Raw genomic sequence first — 11,193 nt, 5'->3', positions numbered from 1 at the left:
GGGCCCTGGAGGACGAGGCCGTGCTGAGACACCTTCGGGCCTCCATGACCCAGCTCCGCAGGATGCGGTGCGACCTGCCCCCGCCAGGTGGGCTCAGGGCCCCGGCCCCTCCCGACTCGGCCTGCTGGGGCCGCCCACAGGGGACAGAGCCCCCGGGGCCCCCGTCCTCATCTCTGGGGCTCTCCTCTTCTGCTCCAGCCTCGGGGACCCCAGGCCAGGGCTGGGCGGGCGGGTACCCACTGCAGGGCCCGGGCAGCAGTGTGGGGGGCTGAGCACAGGGTCAGGCCGGGGGGGGGTCACGCGGGAGCCGTGAGGACCCCCGGGGCCCCCAGCGGGGGACACACAGCCTGCTGGAGACGCTGACCCCGTCGGCCTCTTTCCAGCGGGACCTGAGGAGTTCCCCACGAGGCCCCTGGGCCTGGAGCCAGTGTCCCCGGCGCCCGGGCCTCTCCTCCCTTCTCCGGCCTCTGAGCCACCGCCCAGGCTGGAGGAGCCGGCCTCCCCGGGCCCAGCCGCCCGGCCTGAGCCGCCCGGACCCCCTCCCGGCCAGGCCATCGTCCAACTTGCCCCCCAGCCCCGGCGGTGGAACTCCCTCCCCACCCTCCCGGGGCAACAAGGCGGTGCAGGCAGGCGGCCCCGGGACACGGCGGGCTTCAAGACAGAAAACGGGGTCTCCTTCCATTTGGCACCTGCCTGGGCCACCCCAGAGGCCCCGCGACGGACCGGGCCCTGGAGCACCCCCGGGACTCCCATCACGCGGTCCCCCCAGCCCCCTAGGGATGACGCTGTCGGGCCCAGGACACCCTTCCTGCCCCGCGGCCACTGCAGCTCGTGCCCCTCGCTGGGCAGTGACGGGCACAGCCAGGGCAGAGCCAGGGCGGCGCTGAGCCCGCTGCCCCGAGGCCCCGCACAGGCCCGGGACCCTCTGCCCCCCGCGTCCACGGGGCAGCTCGATGCTCGCGGGCCTCGGGGGCAGAGCGTGGCGGTGAGGGCGGGGGCCCGGAGGCTCCGGCCCGCCGTCACCGTGCCCTGCCTCGTCTCGCTGTGCCTCCCGGAGGGCGGCACCGCCCGCACGGGACACCAGCCCCTGACCCAGAGGGACCTGGGCTGGCCTGGCCCCGGGCTCTGTGGGGGCAGGGGCGACTCGAGCGCCTGCCCCAGGCCCAGCGCTAATGGGATCCAGCGCCCCGGGGCCCTGGCCAGGCCTGCGTTCTGGCCCCGGGCCGAGCGAGCCCTCTCACAGCAGGATGTGGCCTCCTGGGCCCTGGGCGTGCCCCACAGACCCAGGTCGCTGACCTAGGGCAGCCCTGGGGATCCCGGGACACCCCAGGGCAGGGCAGCGGGGGCAGGCCCGTGGGCCCCACCCACACCCCCACCCCCACCCCCACCCCCACCCACACCCACACCAGGAGGCAGGCTCCTCCACGCGCTGGGGCTCCAGCAGTCAGTCACCCGGTCCCAGGGGGCCCGAGGCCGGGGTCCAGCTGCCCTGCGGGGACCCAGCGCAGGAGCCCATGGGCCGCAGGTCCACGTCAGCCCTGCCGCCCCCAGAACCGCCTCTCACCGCCCCGACCTCAGGACACGCGCCCCCACCCGGAGTCGAGTCCGCACAGGCTCCCAGGCGGGGGACGACTCCAGCACCCGCACCCCTGTGGGATTCCCGCTTTCCTCTAAGGACAGGAAGGTCTCCCAGGGGAAGGCGCGCACCCTCGGCTCTGAGCCCCTGTTTGCTGTTGCAAGTTCAATAAAGTGTTGTTGTGTGAGAGGGCACGGCCGGCTCGTTTCTGCGTCTCCCGGAGCTCTGTGCACGGGGTGCGGAGACACCCCCAGAGAGGAGGAGGGGGCGCCGCCCAGGCCCCGACCAGCCCCTGCGGGGGCGCCGCCAGGCACACACGGCTGACGTCCCCACGTGCCTTCCCGGGGCGGCCAGACGCCAGGGTCAGGACCCCGCAGACTCTACTGCGACTCAGCCTGCGCCCGCGGCCAGGACGGGCCTGGGACAGAGTGACAGCCGGGGAGCCTCAGGTCACCAGGGTCTGTGCTAAGCGCCCTGGGAGGTCTGTGCCCCCTCTGTCCAGGGGGCCTGGGCTGCCCGGGCTCCGGGGCGCTTCCTCCCCTCCCCGCCCCGGGCCTGTGCGCCTGGGGCACAGAGGGCCCGCGGGGCGGTCAGCGTGGCCCCGGAGCGGACGTCAGGACAGCAGGCCCTTGCAGCTCTCACACCTGGGCCACCCTCACCGGGCGGGCTCAGCGTGCACACCCGGTGCTGCTGGATCCCTCGCACCAGAGTGTGGAGGGCACCCTGCACGCCCTGGAGAGTAGGGGCTGGGTGAGCGCGGGGCTCGGCCTGGGGGCAGGCAGCGCAGGGGACCGAGGGACCCCGGCCCCGTCCCCACCCCGACTCCCACACCCACACACACACACAGGCAGCCCCAGGGCTCCCCCCACGGGCAGCCGGCCCCTCAGGAGCTCCCCCCAGGGCGGCCCCGAGGTCTGGCTCCCCGCTGGAGAGGCATCGGGGAGAAGAGAAGCGGCCGGCGCTCGGCGGGGACCCGCTGCCACCCACGGGAATGTGGCCGAGCCGGACCTTCCAGCTCAGCTGACCCCCCGGCGGGACGGGACGGCACGGGACGGCACGGGACGGCACGAGGGGGCCCGGGTCGGCCGGGAGAACCCAGCTAGCCGCCCAGCGCCAGCACCGGAAATGATGGTGCTTCTTCAACCGTTTCGGCGTCAGGACGACGCGGCCCGAGGATCAGATCGCGGCACGGCGACAGACAGGCACACACCCCAAACCCAACAAACGTCGGAATCCCCCGACTGTTGTCAGACAGCAGCCGGACGGTTACAGACGTGACGCTGGGGTCCCCGGTAGGACACACGGAGGACGCTCCAGACCACGGCTGCAGAGGCGCTGGAGGCCCGGGGATGCGCCTGCGGGTGCCCACGGGGAGCGCGGGGCGGCGGGAAGCACCCTACAGAGGGGGGCCCCTCCTGGGAAAGGACGCCGGGTCCCCGCGAAGGCTCCCGATGCTGACAGCTGTCCCCCTCTCCTTCAGCTTCTGGTTCCCCCCCGCCCCATTTTGCTCTTCCTGATTCTCCGTCGGCCTCCGCCCTGCATCCGAGCCACTGACCACACGGGCTTCTTTAGGACGTCGGGTCCCAAAAGGAGGCCGAGCTCTGGCTCCCGGGATCGGGAAGGACCATCGCCGAGGTTTATGCTGATCCCCCCGAGCTCGTGCCTTCCCGGCTCTTCTGTCCTGCAGAACGAGGGGAGGCACGGGCCTTACGGGGAAGGAGGCCCACTCCCACTCGGGCGGGACCGTCCCTCGTGGGGGACCCCGTCATCTGGGCCCGGGAGAGCGAGCGGGGCCATCAAGAACAGGTCGCAGGCTAGACATGGTCCGCTCTGAGGTTTGTCCTGAAGCGAGCACTCCCCTTCCACGTCACGCTGTCTTAGTTCATCCATTTATTATTTGTTAAAGGTTTTACGTTTATGTCCTCTCTACACCCAACACGGAGTTCCAGCTCACAGTCCTGACATCAAGGTCCCCCGACCAGGCCGGCCAGGCACCCCAGGGCCATGTTTCTCATCTCTTTGCTGGCTCGCCTATCTCTGCACCCAGCTGGGACATCGAGTCCACGACGGGGGAGCTTTAGCTACCTCCGAACCCGCAAGAACCCGGAACGTTCTCGCTGTGTCCCCATCCTAGAACGACCTTCGCCGTCGAACAGCAACTCAAATAAATCGGCAGCCAGCCCAATGACTCCTGGTCAAGGAAACGGCCAACTTGTCACGTGTGTGGGCCCCGCTCCCTGGGCTCCCGGGGCTCCCGGGGAGGCTCCGCTTTCTTTAACATCGACCAAGGTCCCAATGACTCCACCGCACCTCGACGCCGGGGCTCAGTTTCTGCCCTGACCCGACACAGGCAGCATGTCGGCTTCAGTTACTCCCTGTCAATCAATCAAAGGGAGCCTGGCCGCTCTCGGGGTGGTTGGGGTGGTTGGTAAGAACACGCGACTCTTGTTCTTGGGGCGGAGAGTTCAAGCCCCATGTGGGTGTAGAGATGACAGAAAATTAAAATCTTAAAAAGAAAATCAGTCAGTCGGTCTGGGGGAGACACAGCCCCGGATCCCACAGGGGCAGGGAGCCAGCTGACGGGTCTACGCACACTATTAGAAGCAGCAGAGCACAAAGTCAGAACTTCCAGAAGTCTGCTAGAGGGGGGGACACGCCGGCCTCGACGGTGCTCGGGAGGCGAAGTGGGGGGCGGCCCCTGGAGCGACAGGGTGGGCTCAGGGTCCCCGGGGTCCCAAGGACGGTGGCGCCAACGGTTCCCAGGCCCAGGAGCGGGGACCCCGGCCGAGGGCCGCGGGACTAGGGCCAGCTGTCTGCCCTGTGTGGCCACAAACTGCAAACCCCTGTGCGGTCACGGGGCCGCGTCCCTGGGCCGGGCCAGCAAAGGCCAGAAGTGGGAGGAGACCCTCCCGGGCGGGAGGAGCACGGGTCTCTCCCAGGGCAGCCCCTAAAACTTGGAGGTTTGAAACTCAGTCACTTGTCCGAGATAAAAAGAAAAAAAACAAAACAAAACAAAACTCGGACACAGGCAGGGTGAACGCAGGGTTCTGACAGACAGAAACGGTGGAGACAAGAGGGCTTGATGGCACATCAGAAACTATATGCCAATAGGACAACCTACAAGAAATGGACACCATGACACTATATATAGAAAACTACAAAAATGAACAAACAAAAAAATGTTAGAACCGGTAAATGAATTCAGTAAAGTCACAGGATACATAATTAATGCACAGAATTCTGTTGCATGCCTATACCTCAGTAAGAAGGTAAGAAAAAGAGAAACTAAGACATTAATAAAAATAAATTTAAAATGAAACAAAAAATAATATTATACTTAAGAAAAAACCTAAGGAAACAGCTATAAAAACTTACTCTGAAGACGATGATGGAAAGAAATCGATGACACAAAGAAACGGGAAGAGACACTCCACACTCGTGGACTGAAAGGGTACGAAGTGTCTTCACAACCGAGAGCAGCCCAGACATTCCTATAAACCCTATCAAAATGCCCCCAGCATTTCTCACAGAGCTAAGATAAATGATCTTCAACTTTGCATGGAACCTCAAAAGACCCCAGACAGGCGAAGCAGCCTTGCAAAAGAAAAGCCAAGTAGGAAGCTTCACATCGCTAGATTTCCAGTTATGTCACAAAACTGTTGTGATGAAGACAGTACGGTCCTGGCACGACAACGGACACACAGACCAAGAGAACAGAGCAGACCTCCCAGAAATGAACCCACAACTATGTCGTCGTTTAATCCTTGATAAAGCTGGAAAGAATATCCAGTGGGGAAAAAAAATCTACAAATGGTGTTGGAAAAACTGGATAGACACAAGCCAAAGAATGAAATTTCTAGTTTTTGATTTTACTTTTGTGTGTGGCTAAATTCCTAGAAAATATATAACCTACCAAAACTGACACATAGAGAAATAGAAAATTTGAATAGACCAATTCTCAGCGAAGCTGTTGAGTAATAGAAAAAAAATTCCCAAAACGCAGAAGTCCACGACCAGATGGTTTCATGAGTGAATTCTATGAAACATTTAAAGAAGTATTAAAGCCTAGAAAGAGTATTATGCTAAGCACAATATGCCAACCCTAACCCTAACCCTAACCCTGACCCTGACCCTGACCCTAACCCTGACCCGGAAGCCTCCCCGCGGGTCCTGAGGAGGCCGGGCCCCTGTGGGCGTGGACGCGACCCCCACACGGCTGTTTCCCGTCTGTTGACTACGTGGGACTCCCAGCGCTGAGAGGGCACCTCCGTGGCTCGTTCCTGCTCTCGGGGGAGACGATTTCAGGTCGTCACCCTCGGGGATGACGTCAGCTGCGGGCCTTCCTACGCGGCCTCTCCTCTGTTGACAGACCTTTCCTAAAACCCCCTGTGCTTTTCATGCTTTGTTCTGTCAAATGCGTTTTCTGCGACTCTTGAGGGGATCGTCTCCTTCCTCTTTGTTTTTGTTGTTTTTTTAAAGATTTTATTTATATATCCTTGAGAGACACCGAGAGACGAGAGAGAGAGAGAGAGAGAGAGAGAGAGAGAGAGAGAGGCAGAGACACGGGCAGAGGGAGAAGAAGGCTCCGTGCAGGGAGCCCGATGTGGGACTCGATCCCGGGACTCCAGGATCACGCCCTGGGCCGAAGGGAAGGCAGGCGCTGAAGCGCTGAGCCCCGCCGCCCCCCTCCGCCCCGGGCCGCCCCATGTCCTTTCTCTGGTTAACGGGATGGATCGTGCTGAGTGATCAGAGGGGCCGCGGGGGGCAGGTGGGCAACGTGGATGAACAAATAGGGAAAGCTACAAGCGTGTGGTTCTAAATAAAGGAATCCCGGAAATTTAGAAAGTACGGCCTGGCAATAGAGTCAGGACCGTGGGGACAACTCGGTACGGGGACAGACGGTGACGCCGCTTCTCGCGGGGAGAGCTGAGCGAGGCACAGAATTGTCAAGTCGCCAGCTGTAGCCCTGAAACTACTGTCCCCTTGGGTGTCGACGGCACTTCAACAGATACCAAGGAAAAGGGGTTTCCGGTGGGAATCCCGGTGGGTCCGTGAAAGGCATTTACACGGTCGTGACGCACACGAAGGCGCCTCTGCAGAGGGGATCCAGATGCTCACGTGTCTTCATGTTAATGTTTAGAAGATGTACTTGGGAGACGGTGCGGGGGGCAGGGGCGGAGGGACAGGGGGAACCTGGAGCGGACTCCTCACCCACCGGAGACCGAGCCCCACCCGAGGCTCCACGCCACAACCTGGAGATCCTGGCTTGAGCCAAACTCAAGAGTCGACGTGGAACCGACGGACGGAACCACCCAGGAGCCCCTCAAATGCTCCTAACTGCAACCCCACGCTGTGAACCCTGGGGGGCGGGGGGGGGCATCTGTGACCCCCAGTCTGCCTTGAAGGGCGGGAGGCCTGCAGGGCCCGAGGATGGGAACTGAGGATGCGGGAGGCTGCCTGCATCGCCTTCCCGCCCGGCGTGGGGACAGGACCCTCCCCCGGGACCCTCGGCCACCAGGGTGAGGGCTGAGTGCTGATTGGACCCCGCCTGCCCACAGTGATGATGCGGGACCCCGCTCTGGGCGGAACTGTGGTGCCCCCGGGTTCCACCGCTGCCTGGTGCCCACTCTGCGTCCGCAGACCTTCGGAGGCACCGGTGCTCCGGATCTGGCTCGCAGCGACCCGACTCTCCTGCTCTCCCCAGTAGCCCAGGACTCGTCTCTCCTCAGTACCCCCACGCTCCCACTCTCCCCAGTACCCCGCTACTCCCACTCTCCCCAGTACCCCGCTACTCCCACTCTCCCCAGTACCCCCACCCTCCCACTCTCCCCAGTACCCCCACCCTCCCACTCTCCCCAGTACCCCCACCCTCCCACTCTCCCCAGTACCCCCACCCTCCCACACTCCCCAGTACCCCAGTGCATAAAGAGGAGGCGCCCACACAGCGACAGGTCACAGGTGAGTGGCAGCTGATCCCTGATCCCCGCGGGCCACAGTGGGGCCTGTGGATCCGCGTGGGGGCACAGGCCTCCCGTGCTGGGGTCCACAACACCCCGACCCCCATGCGATGACCGTGAGCAGCTCCCACAGCCCTTCCACAGCCCCACGGGGTGAGAGCGGCCACCCTGCTGCCCCCGTCCAGGGAAGGAGGCTGCAGTCGGAACTCAGGCAGCTCCCCCGGGACCCCCGCTCCCCTGTAAGCCCTCTGCTGTGCAGGCAGCCAAGCCATGACCTTTCCAGCCTGTCCTAGACGCATGGACCCCGACAGGGGTGACTGTCACCCCCCCATCCCGCCCTGCGCCCGCTGGGTCCCCCTGGCCCGTGAGCAGGCTTGCTCTTCAGGCTCCAAAGAACGTGGAGTCCCTCGTGCTCCCCCAGGGCCCCCCTCAGGCTATTCACACATCGCTGCCCTCAGGGTGGGGAGTTCGGTCGCACTCTTGCTGGCATCAGGTTTTAATTTTGATGAAGTCCAGTCCGTCGCTTTCTCCCCTTGGTCGTGTGCTTGTGGAATCTCGGAGAAACCTTCCATTCCCGCCCCCCCCCCCCCAAGCCCGCAGGGACACTCGCTGGCCGGCCCACCCACCACCATCTCTGCGCCGGCCCCGGGCTGGGAGACGTCACCCCCGAGCATCAGGTGGGCAGTTCCCCGGAGCCCCTGGGTCCCCCGCCCGTGTGCTCCTGATACCGGGGTGGGAGCGCTCTGTGACCCCAGCGTGACGGCGTGCCCTGGGACAGTGGCTGGGAAGGTGGACTGTCGGTGGGCGACGGACAGACAGACAGGCAGCGAGGGCCCGTGTGTGATGCCTGTGCCCCTCGGGGCTACGGGGTTGTCTCCGGCTCCGGTCAGACAGAGGGGCGCCCGCCCACGGGGAGCACCCGGACGCATGTGTCCTCGGAAGGTTCTCACGCGCCGTCATCCTTGGATGTGTTTGGATTGCAGCACGATGCAGGAGGACCCGGAGACCCTGCTGGCCTTGCAAAGGGCCAATATCGTGGCCCAGTACCATCAGGTGAGGCCCAGAAGGGACCATAGACACTACACACCCACGACAGGGGGGACCGTACCTGCAAGAGCAGGTGAGGCTCAAGAGGGGATCAGAGCCAAGGATGAGCCAGGTCAGCCCAGGCAAGGACCACAGTCACCAGGAACAAGTGAGACCCTGGGGACGGTCCCGGTGTCAGTAGCAACTAAGGGTCCATCCTGGATCCTCGTCATTGGTAGCGGAGGAGCCCAGGCACCAGGTACAGGTGAGGCCCGGGTGGGGACCAGAGTCACCAGGTCCAGATGAAGACCACAGCTACCAGGTCCAGGTGAGCCCAGGTGGGGACCAGAGTCACCAGGTTCAGGTGAGGCCAAGGTGGGGACCACAGTCGCAGATCCACATGAGGCTCAGGTGGAGACCAGAGTCACCTGGGTGAAGCCCAGTTGGGGACTAGAGTCACCAGGCCTGGGTGAGGGCCAGGTAGGGATCAGAGTCACCAGGTCAAGTGAGGCCCAGGTGGGGACCACAGTCGCCGGGTCCGGGTGAGGCCCAGGGGGGGATCGTCACTGATAGACAGAAGCAGGTGAGGCTGCCAGGCTGCGCCCACTCTGGCGCCCGGCCAATCTCAGAGGGTCGGCGCTCCCTCAGGATCCAGGGGAGGGAGGAGCCCTTCTGCTCCCTCCTGTCTCTGTCCCCACTCCCCTGCTCTGATCGGTCCCCACCACGGAGCCCCCCTCTGTTGCAGGCGCCCCAAGCAGGGTCTCCGCAGGACCTGTCACTGTGCAAGGTCGCCGACCACCAGGGCTTTCTGCAGTGAGTCCCCTGGACACCCCTCATCCATCCCAGGGCGGGTGGCCTTTGCAGGAACACCTCTCTGGAGGCTGACCCCCCCGCCCCCAGGTCGGGACCTGGTCCCCTGGAGCCCTCTGAGGGCCATGTCTGCGCTGGGTTGCAGCTGAGACACCCCGGAGGCCGACCCGGGACGTGGGCAGGAAGGGAGCTGGGCCCGGGGGAGGCCCCTGGACACTCAGAGGAGGGGCCCCCACGCCTGCTTTGGGCAGGCCCAGGTGTCAGCCTGCTGCATCCGGGGGTGGTGGTGGGGTGGGGTGTCCAGTCCCTTCAGCAGGGGATCCCGCCCGTGAGGGGCTCTGGGGCCGGGGCGTGCTCTCCGTAGGGGGACGGCCTGGTCTGGGCCGAGTCCGCAGGGGTGCTCTCGCCCACACCCGAAGGCTTTTGCGGGGCTGCAGGTGGATGCCGGGGACCAGGCCAGCGCAGGGAGGGGGGGGGGGCCGCAGAGGGAGGCCCCGACCAGGCAGGAGGAGGCAAGAGGAGGAGGGGGCTGCCCTGGGCGGGAAGGAGGGAGGGGACAGCCCAGTGGCCTAGGTCGCAGGGGACGAGGCTGATGGGTCAACAGCCCCACGAGAACCTGACGGACGCTGGAGACCCCAGGTGGGGCCCCCTCGGCCCTGCTCACGGCCCAGTGTCTGCTGGGATGGCTCAGGGGTGGTCGTGCTCAGGGGCTCCGACAGGACGGGAGGTGAAATGGGCCAGGGTGGCAGAGGGGACAGCAGAGAGGGGAGCCCGGGGACAGCAGGGGGACGGCCAGGGGGCAGGGGGAGGCCGGCTGGACGCTGGGCAGTCAGGCCCTGGGGAGGCGGGGGGACCTCAGCGGGACGGTCACGGGGCACCCGGGCCACGCTGACAGCTCTCGGGCTGGTCCATCGAGGAGGGGGGCAGGTCACCCCCTGGGGGCGCCGAGGGGTCCCCGCCCAGCCCACCACCGGCAAACACCCTCCTCAGACCCCCCAGACGCCGCCCCCGCCCGCCCTCAGGCCGCTGGCAGCCCCTGCCCTCCCCGGGGGAGCCCTGCCCTCCCCAGGACGCTGGGTGCAGACGGGGTGTGTGTGTGTGTGTGTGTGGCTGTGGGGCCCGGGCCTCAGGGCTCTGCGTCTCCTGCCTTCCAGGGACAGGGAGCTGCCCGACCCCAGCCCCCGCGAGGCCAAGGTGAGAGCCCGTCCTGGGCCCCGGGCAGGACGTGGGGGGGAGCTGGGGCCAGCTGTCTGCACCGCGTCCCCCAGGACATCCCCGGGCGTCTCCCCAGTCCCCCGTCCCAGCGCTGCACGGGCCGCCGGGAACGCACCCGAGACCCGGAGCCGCGGTCCGCGGGGGGCCCTGTGCCTTCCTGGCTCCTCCGGGTCCCGCGGGGCACTGGACGCGGCCCGAGCGCCCACCTCCCGCGGCGGGAGCCTCACCTGCGGCCCCCGCCTGTCCTCTCCCAGAAACTCCGCCAGGAGACCCGGCGCGCGGACAAATGGATAAAAATGCTCAAGCGATGGGACCACTACCTCCCCAGCGAGAAGGTGGGGCGCTGGGTGCCCCCGAGGGCTCTCCGTCCCGACGGGGCTGGGGGGCCGCCCTCAGTGTCCTCCTGCCCCGTCCTCGGGGGAGCCCCCTGCCTGGGGAGAGTCTGCTGGGAGCCCGGGCCTCCCTCCCCAGGCCCCGGGACGGCGGTGGGGGAGCGTCAGGTCGGGGCCAGGGTCCCTGCTCCTCGCGGGGGACGGGGGTGGGGGGGGGCCCAGATCCAGGGAGACCCAGCCTCTCTGCAGACACCCTGGAGCCGACGCCGGAACCTTC

Source organism: Vulpes vulpes, unplaced genomic scaffold (assembly GCF_048418805.1).
Source record: "Vulpes vulpes isolate BD-2025 unplaced genomic scaffold, VulVul3 u000000703, whole genome shotgun sequence".
Classification (NCBI taxonomy): Eukaryota; Metazoa; Chordata; class Mammalia; order Carnivora; family Canidae; genus Vulpes; species Vulpes vulpes.
This window is presented reverse-complemented; position numbering follows the sequence as displayed.